Source organism: Anolis sagrei, chromosome 4, assembly GCF_037176765.1.
Source record: "Anolis sagrei isolate rAnoSag1 chromosome 4, rAnoSag1.mat, whole genome shotgun sequence".
Lineage (NCBI taxonomy): Eukaryota > Metazoa > Chordata > Lepidosauria > Squamata > Dactyloidae > Anolis > Anolis sagrei.
In genome coordinates this window covers 190,540,781-190,558,556 of record NC_090024.1, presented here as the reverse complement: position 1 = coordinate 190,558,556, position 17,776 = coordinate 190,540,781, and the positions used below count along the sequence as shown (strand labels likewise).

General features: G+C 39.2%; 1 long non-coding RNA gene and 1 pseudogene across 1 annotated transcript; both read right to left on the bottom strand.

Moving 5' to 3' along the window:
* Window positions 1-224: 224 nt before the first annotated feature.
* LOC132772653 (cytochrome c oxidase subunit 5B, mitochondrial pseudogene) lies at window positions 225-554 on the bottom strand (annotated as a pseudogene).
* Window positions 555-679: 125 nt separating this feature from the next.
* Window positions 680-6,735, bottom strand: LOC137096831 (uncharacterized). Its single transcript, XR_010909759.1, has 3 exons — window positions 6,506-6,735; window positions 949-1,085; window positions 680-761 (listed from the first exon to the last, which is right to left on the bottom strand). It is a non-coding gene; the product is annotated as an uncharacterized lncRNA (long non-coding RNA).
* Window positions 6,736-17,776: the final 11,041 nt, after the last annotated feature.

Here is a 17,776-nt window from a genome sequence, read left to right as displayed (position 1 = left end):
TTCTGTCTGCAGCTTTAATCCCATCAAAGTAAGAATTACCTACACCATAGGATTTTTGATTTCTATGTATGGCTGTGAAAGTTGATCACACACAAGAAGTCAAATGTCTTTATTAAGTTGCAAGGAATGTGAAACACTGGTGATTCAAAACAGTTCTGCTGCTTAGGCTTGAATCCTAGAAACAATAAATAGAGAACTCAGCAGACTTCAGAAGGTCCATCAGATCATGGCAACTGGTGGGTAACCAGTTTGTAATGGGCTCTGCAGGAAGGGCAGCAGTGAATCTCGCTCTTGTGGACCCAGAACCAGATCACGATATTGTTGTCCTCCTCACAGATGCTCTTGTCTGTGATTGAGGGGACAACGTTGGGGTCCTCCTTGGTCCCGGCATGCACTTTGGGTGGGAACATGCTGTAGGGATCAAGGCCCTTCTCCAAAGCCTTTAAAACTTCCCTTCCCAATCCTATTGCTTGCTCTTTGTCCATGGGGATGCCTCCGTCCTCCCTTGCACCAAGAGGCCCTGGCCAGGTGCAGTGGCCCCAGAGGAAGGGCATTCCAGCCTGTGGCAAAGCCCTGAAGGAGGCCGCAGATCCGGAGTAACCTTGACACCATGGAGAACTCAACTGGCAAGGAAGAGGCTGATTCCACAGGCTTATTTCCGCTTTCTGGGGAAGGGTGTGAAAGTTGCTCATTGATAGGAGGAAGATCAAGATATTTGAAATATGGTACAGGAGAATAATTGTGCAGATGCCATGGATTATCTAAAAGAGAAATGATTAAGTTCTAGTGCACATCAAAGCCAATTCTTAGAAGATTATTCAGCTGGAACTATCATACTGTAGATGTGACTCACTGGAGAAGACAATAATTCTCAATAAAGTGAAAGTCAGAAGGAAAAGAGGAAGCCAGCGCTTCAGGTAGGCGGAGTCAATAAATGAAATTACATACCTGAATTTGCAAGACTTGAGCAAGGTAGTTGATGACTCAGGCTCTTTAAAGTCTTCCCTTTATTAGATCATTATTCAATTAGAATCAACTTGGCAATGTATAACAACAGCTCTGATCGCCTCCCTTCAGAAAACGAACTGTAGAACCAGAAAAAGGTAAAGAAAGGGCCAACCAAAATGATAAGAGAGCTGGAGGAATTTCTGCTTGAGGAAATAACATAATGGTTGGGGCTGCTAAAGGACAAGTTAAAGGGAATAATATTGGTACACACTATTATATATTGCCTAAAGAAAGTGAACAAGAAGAAACTCTCCTTGTCCAATGAAGCTGAATGATAGGGGATCTAGGACAAATAAAAAGAAATAATTACTTTGCACAGCATTTATTTAAATTATGGGATTTGCTTTACAAGATGTGATGGTTGGTGTCTGCTAAACTGGATGGCTTTTTAAAATATCAAATTAATGAAGAATAGTACTATTATTTTCATCTAGTCATATCAACCATAACTTGCAGAGGCAATGCACCTTTGCTTTCTGGCAAAACAAACAAACAAACAAAAAAACAAACAGGAGTGTCCCATTGTATTCTTGTATTGTTCGTTGGCTTCTGATAGGCATCTGGTTTGGCCATTATCAAAATACTATACAGAACTAGTATTTACTCATTCCAGTTGATCTGTTGTTCCTCTGAAATAACCAATCAGTTCTTGTTTGAAATAGCAGCCTTCTTCAAGCCTCCACTAGTAATTTGTTTGTATAGGATTCTCTTTGCTTAGTGTATTGTATAAGTATGTTTTGGTGTGCAGCTTTCCTTTTTCTCTATATTTCTTGAGGTTGTGGGAGGGGTTGCAGACCACATGATCAGATCTGGGGCTGCTGAAAGCTCAGACTCCATGAGATGCCATTAGACTTTGGACTGTTAAGAGCAACTCATGTTACTGTTATTATAAAAAAGATGCCCTGTGTTATCTGCACAGAGAATCTACTTCAGACCTATCTGTAACTGGATTGACCAGTTATGTACCTGTATGCTGAATACATGAAGGTTGTGAGTAGTCACAACCTTAATGAAGTCTACTTTATTTTTGTCTCTCGAGAACATGATATAGAAACAAGATATTTTATAGAGGAGTAGATGTTTTTAGGCACTAACTTCTGGAGAACTGCTATATTTTGTGCATTGGCATGATTTTTGTTCCTAACAGATCAGAGACAACTAGGCTGTCAGTCTAACAGCTGAAAGGCAAATTGCCTTGCATAAGTACATATGGTTATATAACATTGAAGAGAAGATGAGTTTTTGGCTCAAATGAGTTTTTGGCTCTTCTCTGGAAGATCATACTTTTACAAAAAGTTATGATTTTCAAATGGTTGTGAGTTCCATTTTTCTCCAAAAGGTTATGGAGATTCTGGGTTCCCAAAAGATTGTGGTCTCTAAAAGCTCATGCCTTTCCAAAAGTTCTATAGTCAACAATCATTACCAGAAATAAAAGTGTGACTTTAAAAAACAGTAATATATTGGTTGCAACTTGCAGCATTACCTCCAGTTTATTATGCCATAGTTTACCGTTGGAGACAGACAATGGCTTTCCAGGTAGATGAAGGCAGTTTGAAAATTTAAGCACAACAGATTGAGTATCCCTTATCAAAAATGCTGCATTTTAGATTTATTTTATTTTATTTTGGAATACTTTGATATGCATAATGAGATGGGACCCAAGTCTAAACATGAAATGGATTTGTTTCATGTACACTTTATACATAGGGCCTAAAGGTAACTGTATACACAATATTTTAACTAATTTTATGCATGAAACAAAGTTTCTGTACAATGAACTAACACAAAACAAAGGTGTCACTATCCCAACAGCAAATGTGGACAATTTCGGATTTTGGAGTAGTTTGGATTTCAAATATCTGGATAAGGGATATTCAACCCATAACTCTTTCAAAATGGTTTCAGTTCATGCAAACTTTTATCTGTCCTCACTTCTTCAAAAACATACACAAATTGGAGTTATTCAGGGGAAAACAAAGAAGTAACATGTTAGCTGGAATGTAACAACACTATCTGTAAAGGAATGGGTTTCATTGCAATGCCTTACTTCTGGGGGGAATGTTGTGTTATCAATGTTGTTACTTTTAAAAAGCAATCTTATTTCAGGTAATATAATTTATTTTTGGTATATTAGTAATGTTTACAAATTTCCCTGGAAACGTTGCTTTTGAATGGTAATTACACTACAATATTTTAAAGTGTTTTTAAAAACAAAAAGAAGCACATTCGTAACAACGAACATGAGAAGTTACTCTTCTAACAACATAACGAAGTAATGGCAACCAGTTGTGTCTTTAAAGGAGATTGCAACAAGCAAAATTACTCATTCTAACATCATCTCCCTAAAAGACAAAAACCTCTGAAGGACAAATAAACAGTTTTTTTCCCTTTCATGTCAGGAGTTACTTAGAATCATAAAATCAAAGAGTTGGAAGAGACCTCATGGGCCATCCAGTCCAACCCCCTGCCAAGAAGCAGGAAACTGCAAGTCGCTTTTGGTGTGAGAGAATTGGCTGTCTAGAAGGATGTTGCCCAGGAGATGCCTGGATGTTTTACCATTCTATGGGAGGCTTCTCTCATGTCCCTGCATAGGGAGCTGAAGCAGACAGAGGGGAGCTCACCCCGCTCCCCAGATTCGAACTGTCAGCCTATTGGTCAGCAGTCCTGCAGGCAAAAGGGTTTAACCCATTGCGTCACCAGAGGCTCCAAATAGGTAAGTGTTTAAAAGAGTTGTCATCTACTTTGGTCTGTCCTGCCATAAAAAATAGCAAGTGGTTAGGTTATTTAGTGATGACACAGGTTTCACATATATAGTGATGATAAACTGTATAAGAAAATTATATCAGGAGTGGCCAAATTATAATAATGCGATGCCCACAGTTATTATTGGTTGAAGGTGATCTTTGAAATGTATGCTGGAAGTTTGACAAAGGCTGTATCCACACTGCAGAATCATAGCAGTTTGACATCACATTAATTGGCATGGCACCCTGCTATGGTATTCTTGGATCTGGGTTTTGTAAGCTATTTACCCTTCCCTGTTAGAGTGCTGTGGTGCCACTACAAATCCAGGGATTCCATGGGATGGAACTATCAGTCAAAGTGATGTGAAACTGTTACTATTCTGCAGTGTGGATAGCAGAAAAGAGCTCCAGAATCCTGCTGTAAGGCTTTTTTTTTTTAGACCTATAGTAGTCTTACTCATTGCTGTATGACACATAATCAACCCATCCCCTGACTGAGCCCTGGAAAAACTGAGAATAGGTAGCAGATGGACATATATTTTAAATGAGCCCTACAAGACATTGTAGGAGAAATGGCCACTCCAGCTATTATAAACAAAATTGTTAGCCCATTGAAGAAGGTATACATATTGGTTTGGAACGGAACCAATTGGAGAGCTAAGAAATAAATAATTTGTGATAGGTGTTGTCGAAGACTTTCATGGCTGGAATCACTGGGTTGTTGTGTTTTCCGGACTGAATAGCCATGTTCCAGAAACATTCAGAATGAGAGAATGCTTCTGGAACATGACCATACAGCCCGGAAAACACACAACCCATTTGTGATATGTTGACTGCCATACAGTTGGCCCTCCACATTTATGGGTTTAACTTTTGTGGATTTGATTGGGAAAACTCTGTGGCAGGGATTGGCAAACTTCGGCCCTCCAGGTATTTTGGACTTCAACTCCCATAATTCCTAAAGCCGGTAGTCTGTTAAGAATTGTGGGAGTTGAAGTCCAAAACACCTGGAGGGCAGAAGTTTGTCCATCCCTACTCTATGGTCAACCTTTGCCCAATGTTGATCATAAGAACCCAGAGATTCCAGAGAATGTTTCTCAATACATTTCTAGATTTTCCAATAATTCTATGGTCAACATCTGGTGGAAATTGACCACAGTGTCACACTAGAGCAGGGCTTCTTAAACATTTTCCAGTTCTGACTCTTTTCTGGCTGTACATTTTATAAAAGTGAAAATACATTTGAATGTATCTGCATATGTATCAATGTTTGTATGTAGCTTCCAAAATAGCTCTCACATCCAGAGAGCTCTGTGATTCCGATCATGGATCTAGACCAAACTTGGCACACCCACCCACCATGACCAACATAAAAAAAATACTGAAGGGGTTTAGAGGAATTGACCCCAGCTGATAGAAATTATAGTCTACCCACAATCAAAGAGCACTCTGACCCCCACCAACAATGGATCTCGACCAAACGTGGCACACATACATACCCATCCTGACCAACTTTAAAGATTGGCTGGGTTAAGAGGAAATTGACCTTGGATGCTGGTAGTTACAGTTCATCCTGCAGCCAGAGAGCACTGGGACCCAACCAAAAATGGACTTGGACCAAACCTGACATGCATACCCAACATGACTAACAGAAAATACTGGAAGGGTTTGGAGGGAATTGATCTTGAATGCAGAGAATTATAGTTTACCCACATTCAGAAAGCACTGTGAACCCAACTGATGGTGGATCTGGACCTAACTTGGCACTCATACCTAACATGGTCAACTTTCAATACTGGTAGGGTTTAGAGGGAATTGACCCATGCTGTTGGGAGATGTATTTCACCCACATCTTTATGCATTTTCTAATGAGATCAATCATGAAATCAAAAAAGAAACAATGACTACTTCTAATAAATAGAAGTACACAATATCTAACCCAGGCATTGCCAGGTAGTACCCAAGCTAGTAGGTGTATAAAATAGATATAAAAATCAAACATGTACTGATAATCAATTTGCAAGCCTAACTAAACAGGTTGATTTTCCTTTTTGTCCAGTACAGCTGAAGCATTTTCTGCAGAATCCACCATACACTGCACATTGTTGCTAACAGATTTGTGTAAATGGATAGCATTCAGAAACCTTTTAATGCCAAAGGGAACCCATTTGCGGTTGGGACCCACAGTTTAAAAAGCAATGCTCTAGGACTAAGGCTTCTTCTACATTGTCATATAAAATCCACATTATCTGCTTTGAGCTGGATTATATGGCAGTATAGACTCATATAATCCAGTTCAAAGCAGATAATGTGGATTATCTGTTTTGATAATCTGGATTACATGGTGGTGTAGAAGGGGTCTTCGAGATTTCTGGGGATGGGCTATTTTGAAAATAATAATAGGGAGTTATTTGTGCCCCCCTACTTTTGAAGGGGTCCTGCATCCCTAACCCCACAAAACATAGAGGACTATTCTACATTAAAGGGATCAGTCCTTTGGTTTGTACACATATAACCTATATTTATACACTTAATTGTGAAATATTATGATTGAAATCATTGTCAAGGTGTTCACTTTATCTGTAGATTTGATAGCAGTAAATTAGAAAATGAAAAAATACAACTGGTCCAAGGACTGCTGATGTCACAGAAGGTACAAATGCACAGTTCCATAATGTAACAAAAAGAACCTAATAAAAGACGCAAGAAGCAGCAATGTTTTTTTTTAAAGAAGCAATGTTTGTGTTTCTCACCTTGGTTAATTTGCATTTTCTCATCTTCAGCACCAAGAATGCAATTGCTCTGTAGTTGGTTGGTTTGGATGTATAAGACTCATAGGACTCTGCAATAGGAAATCCCCACCTCTCTGCTTTAGAGAAACAGACCCAATGCTCATCTCACACTGTCTGACTCCTAGCCAATCATGGCTCTCAAAAAGAGCCTGCCACCTTTTCCTACAAAGGTTCATTGACCAACATTGACAGAGAAGCTGGCATGGCTTGTGACACCCAAGGAGCCAGGCTGCAAAGCATGTCTCACTGGGTGTGTCCTGGATTTCCTGACTACTAGGCAGCGTGTCAGTGAATCACTCTTGAAACATGTTGGTGCAGCCACTCTGGCAATCACTGTTCCTTGTTTGTTTATCTGTTGACTCTGCATGGCTGATGCATTTTTGATTTTTTAATGTGTCTTGTTCCTTCCTCTCTCATCTATTATACCATCAGTCGTGAATTTTGCAGCTAGTTTGGTTGGGCTATTTGCAGAAGAGATTGGCTTCGTTCTATCCCATATCCAAACCCAGACTGACCCCACCCTTTGTCTTTCTAGCACTCAGCTGGGAATCGTGGCCTTTTCACCCCACCCGCCTTGCCGCCTGCTCTTTGGTGCATCTACTGATGGGAGGTGGCCCAAGTCCACAAGAATGAAAGCACTCGCTTTGATGATGAAATGCCAACTCATCCCTTTCATCTGTCTATTAAGATTCATGCTCACAGGCAGGTGATATGATCGAGGCTGTCCCCTCCCTTTCCCTTGATTTGTTCTGTATTTATATTGAAAGAAGGAAAAGTGGGTGTTTTACTCTTTTTTTTTCCTTTTTGCTTATAATTATGAGGAATTTGAGAACACCTTTCATGTGAAGTTTCCTAACCACTAATTAAGCCTGCTGGCTCCATTGCAAGGAAGGGCAGAGCTGTCAGCCCAGTTTTGCAGAGATGGCTAAGATGAAGCGCAGGAGGACTCCGTTGGTTGTCCAAGGTCACAAATGAAATCTCTGCCAAGCTTGGAAAGGGATGAATGGGTGCATTTTGAAGATTGTGGCATGCAGATCAGTTGCTTTTAACATCATTTATCCATTCAGGGTATACATATTTATCCAACCTTCTCCAAACAAATAGCCTTCTGATGTTCAGTGCTACAAGTATTACTCTTCCAGCCAACATATTGGTTAGGGGTAATGAGGTTTGTTTTTCTGTACATCTGGAAACTAATAGATTGGGGAAGACTGTAATAGAGCTCTGAACATTAGGAAGAACATAAGGAAGAACTAATCTGAACATTAGGAAGAACTTCCTGACTGTGAAAACTGTTCAGCAATGGAATTCTCTGCCCCGGAGTGTGGTGGAAGCTCCTTCTTTGGATGCTTTTAAACAGAGGCTGGATGGCCATCTGTCAGGGGTGCTTTGAATGTGATTTTCCTGTTTCTTGGCAGGGGGTTGGACTGGATGGCCCACGAGGTCTTTTCCAACTCTGTGATTCTATGATTCTGCAATGTTGATGCATCTTCACTGTAGAATTAATGCAGTTTGACACCACTTAATTTCTATGGCTCAATATTATGAAGTTATGGAATTTGTAGTTTTACAAGGTATCTAGCCTTCTCTGTCAAAGACTCACCAAACTACACATATCAGGATTCCATATTATTGAGTTAAAGCAGTTGAAATGGTGTCAAACTGTATTAATTCTACAGTGTAGGTGGGTTAACAGCTGAGGGCATATCAGGCTATTTCCAAAGCATGTTATATTAGCTTTAAGTTCTTGTATTTTATTAACATTTTGTGAGCTCTAAAATGTTATTGTTAATATGCATGATGAAAATATTTAATTATTGCATTTCTTGATGTGTTAATAATTACTTTTAAACAAAACATAGTCAGTCTCCATGCCATCGTTTATTTTCAATGGAAAACCTTCCAATTCTGCAAATTAGTGTGTATTTCAGTGCTAACCATTCTCATGCTGACTAGGAATGCACAGTTGTGTTTGAGCCCCCAGTGGCACAATGGGTGAAACCTTGTGCCAACAGGACTGCCGATGAACAGGTCAGCTGTTCGAATCCAGGGAGAGCAGGTTGGGCTCTCTCTGTCAGCTCCAGCTCCCCATTCAGCGACATGAGAGAAACCTGATGGTAAAAACATCAAACATCCAGGCATCCCCGGGCAATATCCTTGCAGACAGCTAATTCTCTCACACCAGAAGCGACTTACAGTTTTTCAAGTCACTTCTGACATGAAAAAACCCACTGTGCTAAACATATGTACAAGCTCTAATTTTGTTAAATCAAAAGCAAAATGTAAAGCTATTTCCTCTTATTCTTCAAACCCTCGAAAAATTATTTCCAAACTTCATCTGCAAAATATCTTACATCTATTAATTTATGTTGGGCTTTGTAGCCTTGTATGCCAAAGTTAAAACAACACTTTCAAATTAACATACATAAAAAAGTAATTAAATGTGGGCAATAATCTGATTTATCATATTCAAAACTTTCTCCAGAAATATTGTTCTGGTGGGATTGAAGTCCACAGGGAGGCCTCCAACACAGATGTTTTAGTTTTCCTTCTCTCGTAGTCTTACCTTTCTGTGAATGAAAGGTCTCGGCTGTGAAAAGTGGAGTATGGAGCAAGAGAAGTGGGTCTCAATAAGGAGAATTTTTATGACACAAGCCAACAAGTATTTTGCATTAGATATAATTTTGAGTGATTCTTAAAGAGTTTTTTTGCTCTGAATTCAGATCTGTGTTTATTTTTTCTCCATCATGTGTAGTTTTTGCAATGAGGTTAATCAAATAATTAATGCATTTATGCACTGATATCAAGAGAATCTAATTGATATCAGTGTGTCAGTGCATTAATTATTTGATTAACCTCATCACAAAAACTATACCTGATAGAGAAAAAATAAACACAGATCTGAATTCAGCACAAAAAACCATCTAAATGACCTAAAATTAAATCTGATGAAAAATACTTGTTGGCTTGTGTTACACAAATATAATGTGAAATGTGCAGATTTTACTGTAGTCCGCTGTAATGTACCATTCATCATATTTTTAAAAGTTGGTGTGATTCAAAAATAATAAATACATGTTTAAAATCAGCATAAAAATTGATTTAAACTGTGTTACTCTCATTTCTGATGATTACATAAAGTTTGGTTTAGTTGGCTTGTGCATTTGTCAAAGAACTGGGAAATCTCACCTCCTGAAGCCATGGTATATATTTACAAAATAAATTAGGACCAGAATCCTGTGGGGTGCTATATGATCACAAGTGGATTTGTGTCTGAGTGAAATAAAAATGTAAAGATACACAAATGTTTGTATCCAGTAGAGGAGTTCTATTACGAAGCTACATAGCAGTCAGCAAATAGACAGATGTATATTGGGACTGAAGCGAAATAACACATGTTTTGGGGAGGAGTCCAGGTACTGAGAAGGCTTTGGACACTCTTGGAGATTGTGAGGTCCTTCTATATTGGCGTTCCAAAACCTCTCCCAAACTCTCAACAAACAGTAATTTTCCAGGCACATACCTCATTTTGCCTCTGTAAGGCTAAATGATGTTCAATACATTGTTGAAGGTTTTCATGGCTGGAATCTGTTTGGTCTGCTCCTGACACGATAAATAAATATGGCTGGAATCACTGGGTTGTTGTAGGTTTTTTGGGCTGTATGGCCATGTTCCAGAAGCATTCTCTCCTGATATTTCACCTGCATTTATGGCAGGCATCCTCAGAGGTTGTGCGGTCTGTTGGAAACTAGGAAAATTGGGTTTATATATCTGTGGAAACTCCAGGGTGGAAGAAAGAACTCTTGTCTGTTGGAGCTAGGTGTGAATGTTTCAATTGGCCACCTTGATTAGCATTTGATGGCCTGACAGTTTTTAGGAGTGCCCTGTTACTGCCTGGGGAAATTCTTTGTTGAGAGGTGATTAGCTTCTCCTGTTTGTTTCTCCTCTGGAGTTCCCCTGTGTTTGAGTGTTGTTCTTTATTAATTTAGAGTTTTTTAATACTCGTAGCCAGATTTTGTTCATTTTCATGGTTTCTTCCTTTCTGTTGAAATTGTCCACATGTTTGTGGATTTCAATAGCTTCCACAGAAATATATACCCAATTTTCCTAGTTTCCAACAGACCTCACAACTTCTGAGGATGCCTGCCATAGATGCAGATGAAATGTCAGGAGATAATGCTTCTAGAACATGGCCGTACAGCCCCAAAAACCTACAACAACCCAGCAAATGATGTTTCTAAAGGAGATGAGAGGCATCCAAGGTCAGATCTTCTTTCTGCAGGCATATTTTTGCACTCTTGAATTGGGGTGGTAGGATCCAAACTATCCTGCATCTCTACGATCACAACCACATGTACTGTAGATATAGATGACTGCAGCCCATTCCTCGAGTAAGGGATTTTTAGTTGAATTCCTAAGATGTGTTAATAAAGCCACCTATGTTAACTGTGCTCTAGCTTTTGAGTCTATGGAACTTGTTATCAAATTAACCCAAATCTTTGTCTTCTAAAAATTATACTCATGACCTGCCCCCACACACCTGATTTTGCTTGAGGCATCTATTACCTTGAAATCACGGAAGCTGTAATTCAGTGAGGCACCAGCACTCTTTGGCAGAGAAGTCTAACTACAACTTCCATGAGCCCATGGCATTGATCCAAGGCAGTTAAAGTGGTGCCAAACTGCATTAATTTTACAGTACGGGTGTACTTATAGTTCCAATTTTAAATTCATACCTTGGGAAAGAAAGCACAAAACCTGTTCCCTCAAGGCAGAGAGGTCTTTGAAGCCTTCATCACCAAAAAATGAAAAGTTTGTAAAAGCACAAGCCCCAGCAGGCGCAGGCAAAGATAGGTGGGTTTACAATTGATTTATTCACACTCCTCAGACTTGAGGGTGTGGTGTGGATGCATCACATAAGAAGGAACATCTCAAAGGAACAGAAGCTTCATTCTCTGATATAATGTGTTTGGGCAAAGTCCTGGTTTACAATTGTATCCTTTCAAATACAATGGGCTTCCTATGATAAAAGTCAAACTTGCTGAGACAGAAGTATATCTTATTTTGCCATATGAGAGTAAAGGTCCTAAATGGTTTCTAAGGCCCCTTCCACACAGCTGAATAAAATCCCACATTATCTGCTTTGAACTGGACTATATGGCAGCATAGACTCAGATAAGCCAATTCAAAGCAGATATTGTGGGATGTTATGCCTTGATATTCTGAAATATAGGACTGTGTGGAAGAGCCCTGGGTCATCTGAGTCCACACTGCCACATATTCCAATTCAAAGCAGAAAATGCAGAATTTTCTGCCTTGATATGATGGGTTATATGGCTGTGTGGAAGGGCCCTCAGACATTGGGTCCTTCCACACAGCCCTATATCCCAGAATATCAAGGCAGAAAATCCCACAATATCTGCTTTGAACTGGCTTATCTGAGTCCACGCTCAGATAACGTGGGATTTTCTGTCTTGATATTCTGGGATATAGGGCTGTGTGGAAGGGCCCTTTGTCTCTACAAAGCTGCAAAGTCCTCTGACAAATCTGTAGTCAGACCAAACATCATTAAGATTATCATTTGTGCTCACATGACCTTTTAAAAAATCTACGCCAGTTTCATAACAAGACATGTTAATGGCTTGTCCTAAGATTGGGGTGAGTTCATGCTAAGCTGACCTTTTCCTAACTTGAAAAGGCCCAGACTTGCAGGAAACCTGCCCCTTCCAATCTTTAATCGTTGGAGATGGGGAATGTTTATTATTTTAGACAATTAATACATCTCATGACTCATCTGAAGTGCACAAAATTCCTCTGCTAACCAAACACTTCCTGTAGCTTGGACAGTAACTGTTTTGCTCGTATTTCAGTATTAGGTAAATATGGCTTTCCGGGAATGTTGCACAGGAACCATTGAGCTCTATTTTGCTCTATTTTTTTGTTTTGATACTGAGCATTCTCTGCTTAATTACATAGTATCATTAGAAAACATTGTCTTTAGCTTACTATATTAATGTAAATGTAAAATGATATCAAGGTTACTGTAGGTTTTTGTCCATTCTTTTTTTCAGAACTTCCAGATATATGTACTCTCTTAAGCAGGCATGGGTAAACTTTGGCCCTCCAGGTGTTTTGGACTGCAACTCCCACAATTCCTAAAAGCTGGCAGGGTCTCTTGCACTTGAAGTCATTGTTACTCTTCAACTTTTGGTCCTCTGAATATTTTAGATTTCATATCACCAAATCTCTCACCATTGACTATGCCTGCTAGTTCAAGGACTGAGACATCCAATTCCAGTTCCAGTGACGCAGTGGGTTAAACCCTTGTGTTGGCAGGACTGAAGACCAACGGATCACAGGTTCGAATCTGGGGAGAGCATTGATGAGCTCCCTCTGTCAGCTCCAGCTTACCATGAGAGAACATGAGAGAAGCCTCCCACATCAAAACATCCAGGCATCCCCTGGGCAACATCCTTGAAGACGGCCAATTCTCTCACACCAGAAGCAACTTGCAGTTTCTCAAGTCACTCCTGACAAGGAAAAAAAATCCAAAACATCTGGAGGACCAAAAGGTGAGAATCAGCCAACTCTGCAGCCCTGCCAAGCAAATGAAATGGCATCTTTCCATTAAGCTATAGTGGGAGAGGCAATGTGGCCAGAGCCGCTATTAATTCTGCAGAGGAAAACAGCTTCATCATGCATCTCCCTTCATCAGCTATCATGTGGCTGCATCTATTTGAACACCTTACTCGGCTTGTTCAGCATGGACACTAACCACCCTTGCTCCCTTTTCCTCTTGACTTTTTTTCTGTTTCATTTGGCTAATTAATAAATTAATTCCCCTCATACATTTTAATTGTTCTCATATATTTTGAGTTAATCTCATAATTATTTATTCTAAATTATGTATTCTCATACATTTTTATTTAATTATTCTCATCTATCATTTATGTGATATTAATCATTTTCATATATATATATATATATATATATATATATATATATATATATATCTGAATGAGAGAGGAAATTCTCACTACCATGGCAGAATATTTTGAAATGTTCTGTTTTGGTGTAGGTTTTTTGGGCTATATGGTCATGTTCTAGAAGCATTCTCTCCTGATGTCTTGCCTGCATCTATGGTTTTTTCCTTTCTGTTGAAATTGTCCACATGTTTGTGGATTTCAATGGCTTCCACAGATATATAAACCCAATTTTCCTAATTTCCAACAGACCTCACTACCTCTAAGGATGCTTGCCATAAATACAGGTGAAACCTCAGGAGAGAATGCTTCTGCTGGAACATGGTCGTACAGCCCGGCAAACTCACAGCAACCCAATCTATAATGTTCATGCTACAGGACTGATTTATATCTTTTTATACTGAAACAGACGAATATTGCTATGTGTTTGAACATATGGTCCATCTTTAGCAAAATAACTATTGTAATCCTGTCTGTTGGCAATACTTTTGAATTTTGTTTTTTCTCTCTCTCACTGTGCATGTGCACCCTGCTGCAAAACCCCACATTCATCAGCAACCCAAACTTCACATGAGTGGCAGGGCACATTTCACTTTGCACCTGAACACAAAGCACAACTGTAAAGCCTTTGAGTAGAGCTGAGGCCACAACTTTCTAATCTGTCTGGAACAATTATCATCTCCTACCAATGCACAAAAATCACTTTAATAAAAACTAACATGCTCAAATCATTATATTCATGGTGGGGGAAGGGATAAAACCTTGTCTGGTTTTCAAGTGAATGGCCCCAGTGTTTTACATTTTCAGCTACAAGATTTGATGAGTCACAAAATATTTCCATAAATATTGAAGAAGAGAGGGGAAAGAGAAACAAACTTCACTATTAATGTTTTTGAAAGACCTTTTTGGGGTAGTGTCCCAAGTAATATTGATCATGATAATTGAAGAGGGTTTTAAAAAAAATCTACACAGGAAAAGGACAAATTCATGCTTCGTTTATAGTCAAAAAGAATGTTTTCCCTATTTCAGGAGTAGTATTACTATTTTTGGATTCAAATTTGATTCCATTCAGATTTTTAAAGACATCTTTGATTCACTGTGTCAGGTCCTGTTAAATGAAAACTGGAGTATGAACTGGATGGCTAGATGACACAAAAGAAGCAAGATGGACTTCCATGTTTAAATTTAGCTTGGTTGAGACTATTTGTTTGCATGGTTACCTAAAAGATCTACCTTCAGTTACTATTTAGTAGATTTTTTCCTTGCAACTGTCATTGATCAGTACTTATTATTTCAGATAATTGTACTGGTCATGCTTAGATGTGATTAGATTTGCAGCTATGGAGAATAGCAAAATATATAAAAATTATATTTGGGCTACTGGTCTTAAGATCCCCCAGCTAGAATGACTGTCAGTTGTAGCCCAAAAGTACTGTATATACTTAAGTATAAGCCTAGTTTTTCAGCCCGCTTTTTAGGCTGAAAAAGCCCCCCTTGGTTTATACTCTGGTGAGAGTCCTGGCAGGAAGGCATGGGGCAGAAAGAAGGGCTTCTTTCATCCCCACGCCTTCCTGCCAGAACTGTCAACTCTCTGCACAGCAACCCAGCTCTCCTTCCTCTCCTCCTCTTTCACACCTTCTTCTCTTTTCTCGTGCAGCACACACCTTCCTCTCCTCCTCTATCGGCACAGCATGCGCCTTCCTCTCCTCCTCTCTCAGCACAGCATGCGCCTTCGTCTCCTCCTCTCTCGGCACAGCATGCACCTTCCTATCCTCCTCTCTCGGCACAGCATGCACCTTCCTCTCCTCCTCTCTCAGTGTAGCATGTGCCTTCCTCTCCTCCTCTCTCGGCACAACATGCACCTTCCTCTCCTCCTCTCTCTGTGCCTAATTCTCCTTATTCATATACACACAGCATTTCCCCAAAATGTATACTAAAAAATAAACTATGGTGTTTATTGAAAGGATACATAAGAACATTTACATTGAAGAAGGTTAGAGTAATGATTTAATCGAAGTTGGACAGTTTTATCTGAAATTACAGTTTTATGTAAATATTAGGGCTGGGCAACCACGGAAAAATTTGTTTCTAAACTCGATTCGTTTTTGGGTTTTTTTTGCGTTTCGATATTTAAAAGAATTCCGAAATTTTTCTTTAAAAAAGTTCGATATTTATGAAATTTCGTAAAATTACGAAACAATACGAAACGAATACGAAACGAATACGAATCAATTCATTAATGGCGGATGCGACCGCGCAATATGCTAAAAAACCTCCATATGGGACAGGGGGAACTTTTGAAGCTTCCCTCTCCCTCTGTTGTTGACTGTTGGTGTGATATTTATAATTTTTTTCACTGATTAAACAAACAACAGCTATAAAACTTGCCCCAGACATGCAGAAATAATAACGAAACGATTTCGAAATGATTTTGAAATGAATACAAAACAAATACGAAGCAATTACGAAACGAATTGAAAAATTTGTTTCGTTTTTAAGATGCTCCTGAATGGTTCAATATTGCTTCGTTATCAAAAAAATAACGAATTTTTAACAAATTACGAAATTACGAAATGAAACCACCCAGCCCTAGTAAATATTCAAAAATATTTAACCTACTGATGCCTCAAGTACTGAAATTTTATTGGTATCTATTTTTTATTTTTAAGTTTGCTAGTAATTGCTGCATTTCTCACCCTCAGCTTATGCTCAAGTCAATAAGTTTTCCCAGCTTTCTATGGTAAAATTAGGTGCCTCAGATTATCTTTGGGTTGGCTTGTACTCAGGTATATACGGTAATTCTTTCTGTACTGTTGACTATAGTGTGGTATGTACAGAGCAACTGATTGATAGAAATGGCCATGGCAAATGCTCAACATTTCAAGCAATGACTTAAACAAGTTCCATTTCCTTCAGGAGAAAAACAGAAAGGAAACAGGTAGGAGGGGAAAATCAGTTGCAGAAATTGCTCTCAGCTGTTTTTCTTTTGTCTAGTAGCCCCCCAAACCTGAAGTCCCAGGAGTCTGTATGATGAAGCCATGGCAGTTAAAGTGGTCCAGCTGTGTAGCATGAAAAGACTTCTAACAACTGCTTGAGATAGTTTGGCAGATCATGTTTGGCAGAAAAAGGGAACAGCACAGAACTCTGAAAGTTACATTTAATGAAGAATGCGATGGTGCTCTGGATCCTGGTCATGCACAGCTAAGAAGAGCTGTCATTATATCCTTTCTTCTTCAAACAAGTTTCCAGGATCTGGAATAACGGAACAACATTTCTTGTCAGGTTTGCTCTGTTTTCTGCCACTACAAAGGGCAGATGAATGAGGAAGGCCAAGCCTACATTTGGTGGGGGTTCACTCTTTGCCAGTATCATAATTGGGAGAGACACAAGAAGGGTTTTCCCCTCCCCATCTTCAAACACTCACGTTTATGGAATTTTACAAGTTGTAGCCATTTGGCTGCAAAACAGACAACGTTCACACATTTCCCACACGTTCAAAGTGAGAAATTTCACTCCAGAATGGGACCAGCATTCCACACATTCATCCCTCTCCATTTTAACTAAGAAAACTGTATTGGCTTCAGGAAGACAGCTTGCAGCTGCTCCAGGCCCAGCCCTTGCCAAGAGCACTAAAGTAGTGTATCAGAGCCTGGCATAAGAAAATGCGTGCTATCCAACAGGGCAAAAATAGATATATTGATTTTTACATTAAACTTAGGAGGTTAGCTGATAGTGTGGCTATGCGCCAGCAATAAAAGAATGTGCAATTTTCCATAGATGGAGGTGCTATGTTCTGTCAATAACAACAAAGTCTGAAAGATTAGTTATAGGTTAAATGTTTCTCTGTAGATAAATATTTTTGTCCAGTGGCAAAATATTGCTTTACATGCAATATTCCCAGTGTTTCCAAGCAGTTGGTGTAGATGACACATAGCTAGATGGACCAGTGGTCTAGCCCCATAGTAAGGGAGGAAATGTTCATAGTCTATACTAGAGGGGAAAACTTTTGAAACAAATTATAGATTCAGTGTTTGTAAGTCTCACTTTGTTAACCTATTCAACATTACATTTGTCACCTAGAAAATCAAGCAAGGCCTCTTCCAGATGCAGTCATGACATGAGGGGAAATGGTAGGGGAAGCAGGTGGCTCCAGAGTGCTGAAACCTACCCTACAAATAGGTTTGGCACTTTGTATAAGTCTTTTCAAGCCCACATTAATGCTTATTTATTTACTTGTTTATTCACTCTA